An 11,290-nucleotide genomic window follows, 5' to 3' on the forward strand; every position below is an offset into this window, starting at 1 on the left:
AGCTCTAGAATAGTCTGGGAGACGACACCTGTGGGAGGTTTGGGTAGATTCATTCTTCACTCTGCTCCTGGGCTGTGGATACAATGTGACCCACGGCCTCCAGTTCCTGCTGCTGTGACTTTCTTACCTTGACCTACTGTAACTTCCAACTGGGATCCAAACAATGATCCTTAAAGTTTGTTAAGTCGCTTTTGATCATGGGCATTTGATCATGGCAACAGGTAAAGTCACCAAGACCACATGTGCATGTGTGCACACGTGTGTGCCCATGGCACTGCCTTTAGGCTGTTAACTGATGAAAGAATTGGTTTAGTGGCAGAGAAAACCAACAGTACCAGAATCAAAAGATAAAAGGAGATTCAGCTCTGGAATGAGCTCAACCTTGGACACTGCTAAGTGTCCTTATTACTACTATATAAATGAGAGCAGTATTAGAAGGCACAACATTTGTATTTTCTCTCTCCTCTTCGAACTGAACTGATCAGTGTCTCAAACTGCTGGCTTCCACTTCCCTGCCAGTTATTTTAAAAGTTGCAAATTGATACTGTTTTGTTTGTTTCCCATCTATGTTTGCTACAGTTGCCTAATCTGAAATTCTACTTAGCAAATTCCTGACTGGTTCCTGACCAACTTTTGGTCTTCAGGATTTCTCAGCGGGGGATAAATACTTCCAGGGTGCCTAACACTTTAAACCTGTATCCCTTAATCCCTCCTAGAGAAGATTGGTGGCTTAGCAGAACATCGGCTCAGAGTAACGCCAGATAAAGGAGGGGAAAGATCAATGAAAGGTACCAGGAAGAAAAGCATCTACTTTGCTTTAGTACAGATCTGGTCTTGCTAATGTGAGGACAGTGATTACACACCAAGCCAACTCAGTTCCTCCTGCACAGGGAAAGCCATGTAAAGACTTCATGTCCAACCTAGGCAGTGGTATCACAAGCCTTTGATCCCAGCACTTTCGTGGAAGAGTGAGTTCTAAGACAGCCAGGGCTACACAGAGAACCTGTCTCAAAACAAAACAAAACAAACAAACAAACAAACAAAAAGCAAACAAGCAAAACTTTGTGCCCAGTTTAAGGCTATTTCAGAAGACTTGACTTATACAGCAAACAACTGCTCAGTCTTTACCATATCATCTGCCAGAGTGAACAAAATAAGCCAGACTTCTTGCCTCACAGGCTGACATCCTACTGGAGGTCACGGTGTGTGATAGATAATAAGTAAGAAGAGTGAGACATATGACAAAGGAAGGGGTAGACGTCTAGGGGATAAGGCAACCATCGACCTCACAGTAACAGTACAGCACAGATCAGAAAGTAAGACATTGAAGTGCATGTTGGTCGGGGGTAAGAAGACCTGAGGAGAAACACAAAGGTCCCAAAGCAGAAGGCCCTATTCAGAGAACACTGGCAAGATCACTGTGGCTGGGTAGGGGAGAAACCAGGATTGTAGGCAGCAGGACACAGAAATCTTGTAATTTCCGATCTCCTGGGTGTTGACTGAGAGCTGGCCTTACTGAGAGCGAGTGTGAGGGCAGATGTGAGTTCTTCTACAAGAGTCAGGTGATGGTGGGCAGAAAGAAGAATTACATAGACTCATCATTAGGGAAAGGACAGAGGCTTCTGGGAAGGAAGTTACTGGGAGTGTTGGACAACTCGGAGCGTACAATCCATGTTATCTTTCCATAGCTGAGAAATTTTAGATTTTTTCGTGAACTTTGGGGAAGGTCAGCAGTCTGAAGTCCGTCTGGTTCCTAAAGTATTGGGTAGGGAATTATGGACATAAGACTAGATTCAAACTACTTAGTGGTGTTTACAGGTTGCAGGGCAAAGGAAGCTTCGGTTGGTAGGATCATGAGTTCAAAACAAGCCTGGGAAATGAGACCCTATTGGGGTGAGGGAGAGAGGTCTGGGAGACTTATGCAAATTGTCAATAAGTACATAAAATACTGCTGAATGACAGAAGCCACGTGGGAAATGCAAACCCAACCACAGTGACTCCATACCCACCAGAGTGGCAAGAATAAAAAGACAGTAACACGTGGCAAGACACAAAGAAAGCAGAACCTTTGCTCCTTACTGGCAGAAAATGGAAAACAGAGTAGCTGCTTCAGAAAACATTTTAAGTCTTTGCCCAATGGTTAAACATAGAGTTACCGTATAAACTGGTGATGGTGGATAAGCACCCGAGAGAAAGGAATCGTATGTCCATGCAAAAGCCTGTACGCACATGCCCACAGCAGTGCGATTCACAGTGGCCAAAAAAGTAGGCATCCTCTACGTACCATCAGATGGGTGTATAAAGAGTTGCCATTCCATAGGATGAGATTACCCATTCATAAAAAGGAAGTGCCAATATTGTCTGTAGCATAGGCAGGCCAACGTTCTGCTAAGTGAAAGAAGCCAGACACAAGGGACAAAGACTGCATGGTCTAGGAAAGGCACATTGGGACCATCCTGATCAAAAGTGAGCAGTGCTGAAGTCCTTATGGCCGCCATATGAGGTCCCTCCCAATAGACAACAGACACCAAGCAGCGTGAGATTCGGGAATGCGAACATGAGCATCGTTATCCTTGAGCGCAGTGGATGGGCTAGCTGGCTTCTGCTATGGCGGGTGCAATCTTTGGCTGGGATGGATGGTCCTGCCCTCTAGCAGCCAGCTGGGGAGTCCGGGATCCTTCGGCCACTTTCTGAGAGCCAATTGTCACCATCAAGCTCTGTCTGCAGTCTTATAATGACTGTGTTTCTTCAGCCGAGTCCTGGAGAAGTTTTGAAATGACAAGAGAAAAAAAAAGTCATAAAACCAGAGCAATAAAAACAAAAAACCAAAACCAAAACAAAACAAAAAAAAAAAAAAAAAACAAAAAAAAAAAAAAAAAAACAAAAAAACAAAAAATAAAACAGGGTTGGAGAGATGACTCAGCAGTTAAGAGCACTGACTGCTCTTCCTGAGTCCTGAGTTCAACTCCCAACAACCACATGGTGGCTCATAACCATCTGTAATGGGATCTGATGCTCTCTTCCATCTCTGGCATGTCCAAAGACAGCTGCAGTGTACTCATATAAATAAAATAAATCAGCCTTTAAAAAAAAACAAAACAGAAGTTGTGGGACGTGGGCTGATCATATACCTTCTAAAACAGCTTCTGCTATAATCATTGGAGGCAGTAGTTTGGAAGCAACCACCAACCCATAGCTCACAAAGTCCTGCCTTCCCTGCTTCTGCTAGTGCCTCCCAATGGCTGCACCCACCCAGGAGCCAAGAGAAAAAGGAAGCCGTGAACGCCCTTCTCTATTGGCTATTTTCTCGAGAACAGAACAGGGCAGAAGCAGTGAGCAGACCTGTTGAACCAAAGCAGAGCATCTGGTTCTTCCACGCGCTGCCACAGCATTTGGAAATCATAAATCAGTCAAGGGCACCCAGCTCGGCAAGCCTGACGTCGTACACAGTGCTAAAATGCACACACCTAGTTGGAAAGGTAAGTCCAGCCACTGAACAAGACAGTTATGATCACAAAAGGGGAATATATGTTCAAGTAAGCATGGAGGGCCAAGGAACCCAAGAGAACCCCTTTGTGCAGTGGTGATGGGGGAAGCATTCCTAGGTCATAATTCTGTGTGTTGTTGGTCAAAGGTCAAGGTCTACAACCCAAAGAGTAAGTGCAATGTGATCTTTTAAATAGATCATGGAGTGGTCTATTTACTCGAAGGGAAAACTGACTGTGTATTAACATCCTGTGCCATCCTTCTCTGGCTGGCCTGGAGCTCACCGTATGGACTAGGCTAGTCTTGAACTCACAGAGATCCACCTGCCTCTGCCCCCTGAGTCCTGGAATAAAAGTACGTATCACTGCACCCACCTTTTATGGCACCTTCTAAATTTGATGATTTAAGTCTTATTTTTTTATTGATCCTTGAGAATCTGGAAGGGATTTGAGATTTGTCAGGACCAACCATAATGTTGGAGGGAGAGTTTTAAATACTAGTTATAACTGAAATCCCAGCTGTTGGACAGCACCATGGAAGGGATGTGGTTGGTTCAAAATCAGGGCTTCTCTGTGTAGCCTTGGCTATCCTGGCACTCACTCTGTAGACCAGGCTAGCTCCAAAATCTCCCTGACTCTGCCTCCCAAGTACTGCGATTAGTAGTTCATGTTGTCATGCTCAGTCATACCCATCCAAAATCTAGAGGGATAGGTCTGATTGAGAAGAACCAAGAGTATACAAAGCAAGAGGCTGCCAAGACGAAGGCAGAGGCCAGCAGGCCAGAGAAGAAACACATTTGGCGCTGTGTCAGACAATCTAGAAAAGGACAAACCAGGGCTAAGTTGGGTGAATCTCGACTACCAGATCAACAACTCCACAAACAGCCCACCGGAGGGAGGGACCTTCTGCTTGAGAGTGGAGCAATGCACCGGCCTATCAGAAATGCTGAACAGGACACTAAGGTCGCTGTTGGGTGCAATGTGGGCCAGAGAGTGGATGGATGACCCAGGATAAAGGTAAAGAGCCTGATGTGCTAGACCAGGGCTTTCAAGTGATGCTCACACTGGATTACGAGAAAGTCAGCTCCTTGGTGATTGAGTCCATTCACGCAGCCCAGTTGGGGATGTAGACCTGTTCAGAGCCATCTCACTCCAACCTTGGCATGTCTAGTGTGCTGGATAAAAAATGCCATCTTCTGAATGTACGACGTATCTGCGAAGCCCTCTTGTGAAGGGATGATTAGGCCAATGACAGTAGCAACGTGATGAAAGGTTACACTTAAAAAATGAAAGCCAGCGCTTGACCGTCCCAGCCGGAAAGAACAGCCATGCACATGGCCACCTAATGACTGGAGGAAAGACCCAGAGCTCAGAAATTCCCAGGAAGTGTAATCGGATGACAGCTACTAAATCTACATTTCAAAAGAAGGAAGAATCCTTGAAAACAGGGGAACAAGACATCTTTCGGGGTTCGGGAAGAGCTCCTGACATCTCTGACGACCCAGGCCACTGGGAATGAGTCAGATACAGCTGGATCTAAAACTTCCTTTTGGCTCTGAGTGGATGAGTGGATGGCACCTTTCAGAGCGCCATACACTTCACGCATGCGCAGTCCACCCATGTGGGAGATCGCGCCTCCACCTCCTTCCGCCTTTTGTTCCAAGACACAGATTCTGCCCTCAAGAGGAGACACGGGTAGTTACCTCCCCCATGCAGAATGAGGCTCCACTTTCCTCTTTTCAGCAAGGTAGTTCTCTAATCAGCATTTCCCGAACACACACACACACACACACACACACACACACACACAAAACCCGCCGCCATCTAGTACCTGAAATAGGCCATGGTAATTTTTGCCCATGTGGTGAGTTTTGGTGTTTGAAGCCATTTAAAATCTTTTCTCTTCCCAATTCATTCACTCCACTCATCCTAAGCCGCAGACTGGCAACATCTTCTTGAGCACTAGTGTCTTGCCTTTCTTTCTCACCCCCTTTGTCTGATGCCCCTCCCATGTCTCCCCCCTAGCAAGGATGGAGAAGCCAGTGCTGAGGTAACATTGCAGACGTGAATCGGTATTGGACTGCAGAGAAGCCTCAGTCTGGAACACTAAAACTACCCTAGACAGAACATGTCCAGATCGTACAGAGATAATGCAGATTTTTATATTATGCATAAGCTGCATTTGTGGATGCTGGCCTTATGTTACTTAATTTCTCCATAATAAATAAAAACCCATGTGTTCACTGTTTTAGACTCTGGTAGTAAGAAAGTTTATCTCTGCTGACAGATGGCTGTGCTTCCTCTCCTGAGCTAATGCAAACTGTGTAGCTCACGGTGTTTCTTTTTATACCTTGGAAGTCAACACGCTCAGAATTAAGTGGTGTGCTTATCTGCATCGGTTTTAGAAAATCTCCTTTGTGTTGAGGATTTCATTCTTTTACATTTGTCCTTTTAGGTTTCTTTTTAACTTTTCTCTTTACCCCAGTTTCTTTGTGTTTGTCCCTAAAAAATGTTGGGGGCAAGGGTTGTGGATGGATGGATGGATAGATGGATGGATGGGTGGGTAGGTGGATGGGTGGATGGATGGATGGATGGATGGGTGGATGGATGGATGGATGGATGGATGGATGGATGGATAGATGGACGGAGAGATGGATGGATAAATAGATAAATGGATGGATAGATGGATGGATGGATGGGTGGGTGGGTGGATGGATGGATGGGTGGGTGGGTGGATGGATGGATGGATGGATGGATAAATGGATGGATGGATGGGTGGGTGGATGGATGGATGGATGGATGGATAGATGGATGGAGAGATGGATGGATAAATAGATGGATAGATGGATAGATGGATGGATGGATGGGTGGGTGGGTAGATGGATGGATGGATGGATGGATGGATGGGTGAGTGGGTGGATGGATGGATGGGTGAGTGGATGGATGGATGGATGGATGGGTAGATGGATGGATGGATAGATGGACAGAGAGATGGATGGATAAATAGATGAATGAATGGATAGATGGATGGATGGGTGGGCAGATGGATGGATGAATGGGTGGGTGGATGGATGGATGGATGGGTGGGTGGGTGAATGGATGGATGGATGGATAAATGAATGGATGGATGGTAGATATGTGGATGGATGGATGGGTTTAATAAAAAGGAGGAAACATAGAGTAGAGGTTTGGGCACCAGCAGTCTTCTCTCTTTTGCCTCTCTTTGCAGCTCCCTGGCCCACACCATGCCAGCTGGCATTTCCCTCCTGTCATGATGGGTTTCCCTCCCCAATTGAGAACCAAAGTAAACCCTTCCTCAAGTTGCTACTGTCAGGTGTTTTGCCACAGCAATAACAGAAGCAACAAATCCAGACGGCTATATGAGAGACAGATGAATAGTCATATACAACACTTCATCTCAATTGTTAGCAAGAGAGAAAGACTGCCTCCAGCAAGATTCATCTTCTCTATGATCTTCCTCTATGCTCTAACACCAACTTAGTGTGTTTGCATAAATATAGCAAGTTTATCAGGGCCTGGCAACATACATCTTTAATCCCAGCACTCAGGAGACAGAGGCAGTAGGCTCTCTATGACTTAGAGTCCAGCCTGGTTGTCCTGAGGTTTAGTTTGATAGAGATAACACATGTGATTGCTGAATATAATCTCCCTAGGACAGGAGACTGGCTATTACTCTCTCTCAATGGTATAATTGTCCTCTCATCTACTCTAGAGATACTCATCACTTCATGCAATGAACTTCAACTAGGGTTAGGGTTAGGTTTAGGTTTAGGTTTAGGTTTAGGGTTAGGGTTAGAAATAAGTCTTAGAGGTGAATGTATTAGCTTATGCAACCCCCTGATTTTGCCAGTACCAACCGGGAAGACTTAACAAGAGAGATGTTGCCTTTCTGGTCACACAGTTCCAAATGTGTTTTTCAGCACCTCAGAGGCTTAATTGTGTCTATGTGTGATTGATGAGCTACAGGGCATTTAAATTCTTTAATGACTATATTTGAGAAAGGAACCCATGTTGTGCCTATTGATAGAGTGATTCTGATGATGGGGGGAGGAGGGTAAATGATCTGTTGGTAGAGACTTCTTCAAGCACCCCTGGAACTGCCCCTCATTGTAGGGAGATGAGCTTCCATCTAGGCAACGAGCTGAGAACAGGGAAGATAAGGAGCATCATGCAGCTAGTGTCCTGGGTGCAAAGTCAGAGGCAGGCATGCATGAGAACAGAAACTCCCGGTCAATAAAACTGCGATGCATTAGGAGGTTAGAATATGGGGCTGTGAGGTCCCTCTGTGTAAAAGGAATCAGCCACCCTTGTTCTTCTGCAGCCTGCAGCTACCATTAGCCTTCCAAGAGTCCTAGCCTTGGCCGAGTCCCTTAAGAATAAGCTTCTCTCTCTAGCCTCCACCTCAGACTCTTCAGCAACCGCCATGTTGATGCCTAAGAAGAATTGAATTGGCATCTCTGAACTCCTTCTTAAGGAAGGCGTGCAGGTTGCCAAAAAAGATGTCCACATGCTCAAACACCCCAGCTGGTAGACAAGAGTGTGCCCAACTTTCATGTAATGTAGGCCATGCAGTCTCTCAAGTCTTGAGTTTGCTTGGAGATATTTCTACTGGTACCTTACAATGAGGGCATCCAGTATCTTTGAGATCAATCACACCCACCTCCGGAGATGGTGCCAGCCTCGCTGCAATGGTCCTGAGACTGGTAGGACCAAAGGGTAAGCAACCTGCAAGATTCCCAAGACAGGAGGCAGACAGAGACACCTACGGAAGTGCTGAGCGGACCACCCCCCCCCCCCACTTTCACCAGCTGAGTCTGGGGCTGGCTCAGCAACTGAATTCCAGATTAGAGGAGGATATGGCTGTAGAGTGGTCAGCGACCTCGGTGAAAGATTGTGCTGTATTTAATAAACTGTAAAGAAAAAAAAAGAATAAGTTTCTGGAGGGAGCAGAGTCACTGGTGGGTGTGCTGTGCACAAAATGGGCATGCTGAGCTCAGCAGGAGAGGTGCATGTCTCCTGGAATGTCTCTAAGTACTTCGGAGTCAAAGGCTACTTTGCAAAGATTTAGAATACTGCCTACAGTAGTGGTAGGTGAGTTAGCTAGCCAGTAAAAGTTGAATATTCATGATCATGCAATGTCATTTGTCTCCCTGGGTGCCTTGGGCTAGGGGAATCTGAGAAAGGACCGCAGGTCAAGGCTGTTTTGCAGACGAGAGGGTTGTCCCTCTGCACCTGTTCACACTTTAGGTCCCCTTCCTTTCTCTGCAAGTCTGATGAGCCTCCTGAAGGGCTCCAAAAATGTTAATTAACACCTTACCCTTCAGAATGACCTTCGGACCCCTTAGTGTGGCTTTAAGGATCCATTTGCTAATGTCCCCAGCCTCAGTCTCCAGGGGATTTCAGTTTAGATTGATTGATTGGATGAAGAAACGAGTTGGGAGTGAATCCAGGACCATCTGCCTGCTAGATGCTAACAATTAGAATGTTAAATGCTCCTCCCTGGCTTCTCTGTATTTGAACGCTTTGTCTTCAGTTGTTGGCGCTGTCTGGGGAAGGGGGAAGTTGCAGTAACTATCTTAGTTACTTGTCTATTTCTATGACAAAACAGCATGTCCAAGGCTACTTACAGAAGAAAGTGTTTTAATGGGAGTCTCCAGTTTCAGAGGGTTAACTCATAACCATCACTGCCGGGGGCATGGTGGCAAGAAGGTGGACATGGCGTAGGGGCAGTGGCTGAGAGCTTATGTCTGAACCTTGACCATGAGGCACAGAAAGTGAATTGACTGGTAATGACATGGGTTTTTGAAACCTCAAAACCCACTCACAGTGACATGCCTCTTCCCATGAGGCCATAGCTCCTAATCTTTCTACCGAGGATAAGGGGGGGGGGAGCTGAGAGGTTGCAGGGTGGAGGTCGGGGGAGGGGAGACAAGCATTCAAATATATACACCCATCAGGGCCATTCTCATTCAAATTCTCATTCAAACCACCACCAGAATCTTTTTAAGAGGTAGAGCCTAGCTGGGGGAGGAAGGTCACTGGGTCAGGTTCTTGGGGGATGTAATATTCCTGGCTTCCTATCATACATTATGTTTTCAGATTCATGAGCAAGCAAATAAGTTACCACTGCAAAGGTCCTCCTATTAAAGATGGTGTAGTTCGAATCACCATGCTCTTCCTACTGTGACAGGCTGGAACCTGAACACTCTGACCTGAAACAAACTCCCCCCCCCCTTTAAGTTGTTTACGACAAGGAAAGCAAACAGAGAGTTGGATTCGAAACCTGGGGCCCTTATTTTAAATCCACACCGTGGAAGCTGCTTTAAGCAGAACGGCAGAGGATGTTCCTGAAGCGTCATGGTTCCATGCTTGGCCGCACATCTGGAAGCAACGCTACTGGAACAGCATGATCCAAGCAGGCCAGGATTTCAGCGTTCCACGTGCAGGGCTCAGCCGAAGCGCACCCACTGGCCCACAGACGGATTTCAAGCCTCTGTCCTCCATGGAGCCTCTGCTCTTGATGTCCGGAATATAATACTCTTTCTTCTTTTCCAGTTCCAAGCTGATTTTTCTTGTCCCTCTTTTCGGAGTCTTTTCCCTTAAGATGGACTGCATGAAGTGTTTAAAGGATTCTTCCCACTAATGCCTCGGAGCTGGGTCCGGTTCAGTCCCGCTTATACTTCGCCTGGCACCTGATCCAACACCCAGCAGACTTAGTCAATACTCAGTCCTTGCCTGTTGATACTCCCAATGATGGAATCTGATTTTCATCTTTTATGTGGGACAGCAATGCTATAGTCATGATGCTGCCTCTCACAAGATGAGTTTAAAACCCTTACTTCGGTTCACCTTGCTCTAGTTTGGCAATAGAGGGTTTTAAAGAGCTTCTCCATACATGCAAACTCTGAAGTCGGCCTCTGAAACCCTTTCTAGTGTGATGTGAAATACACGGGGGTGGCTGAAAAATCCCTTCCCTTGTATTTCCCTTTGCAAAGAAAAGACAAAGTCATGCCTCCCAAAGCAAGACAGTTTAGGGTCAGTTTTAGTCTAAATGAAGCACTCTGCTTTTCCAAGCATTGCTCCTTTCCTTGCCCCTGATTATGGCTTACAAACCAGCTAAAAGTATAGGGTTTAGGAAAACAGGAGGAAGAGGGTAAAACTGGTGTCTTTCAGCCTTCCAAACAAATGGTCATGTGTCGTTTATTCTCCCTGTTAAATGTCAAGACTCATCATCATTAGCAGAGTAACCAATAGATACTGGTCTGCCCTGTGGTCTAGGTGCCATGCTATTGATGAGGTATAGTGGAATACACACACACACACACACACACACACACACACACATATATATATATTTTGCTATGGTGTCAAAGGAAAGAAAAGTTACCAGAGCCGGTTAGGAATTACCTTATTTATGTGAGATTTTCGTTCTGTGCGGGTATGCTAGTCAGCTTCCTATTACCGAGACAAAATGCCTAAGTTAAGGAAAAAAAAGTTTATTTTGGCTTAAGAATCTAGAAGTTTCACTGTGTGGTCATCCGGCCCTGGTTTACTTGGCCTGCGACAGCACGGTTCACTGAAGAATGTGTGGCTGAGTGGCCTGGTTGCATAGCATCATGGGAGAAAGAGGAACTGGACAAGGTTGTAAGCTCTATACCCCCTTCAAGAGCACAGCCCCGCAATCCCATTTCTACCTGGATCCCATCACTTCAAGGTTCTACCACCTCTTAAGGTACCATTGAGACCAGTCTATCAGCATGGACCTTTGACAGGCATGCTGATTC

Source organism: Micromys minutus, assembly GCF_963924665.1.
Source record: "Micromys minutus genome assembly, chromosome: 20".
Lineage (NCBI taxonomy): Eukaryota > Metazoa > Chordata > Mammalia > Rodentia > Muridae > Micromys > Micromys minutus.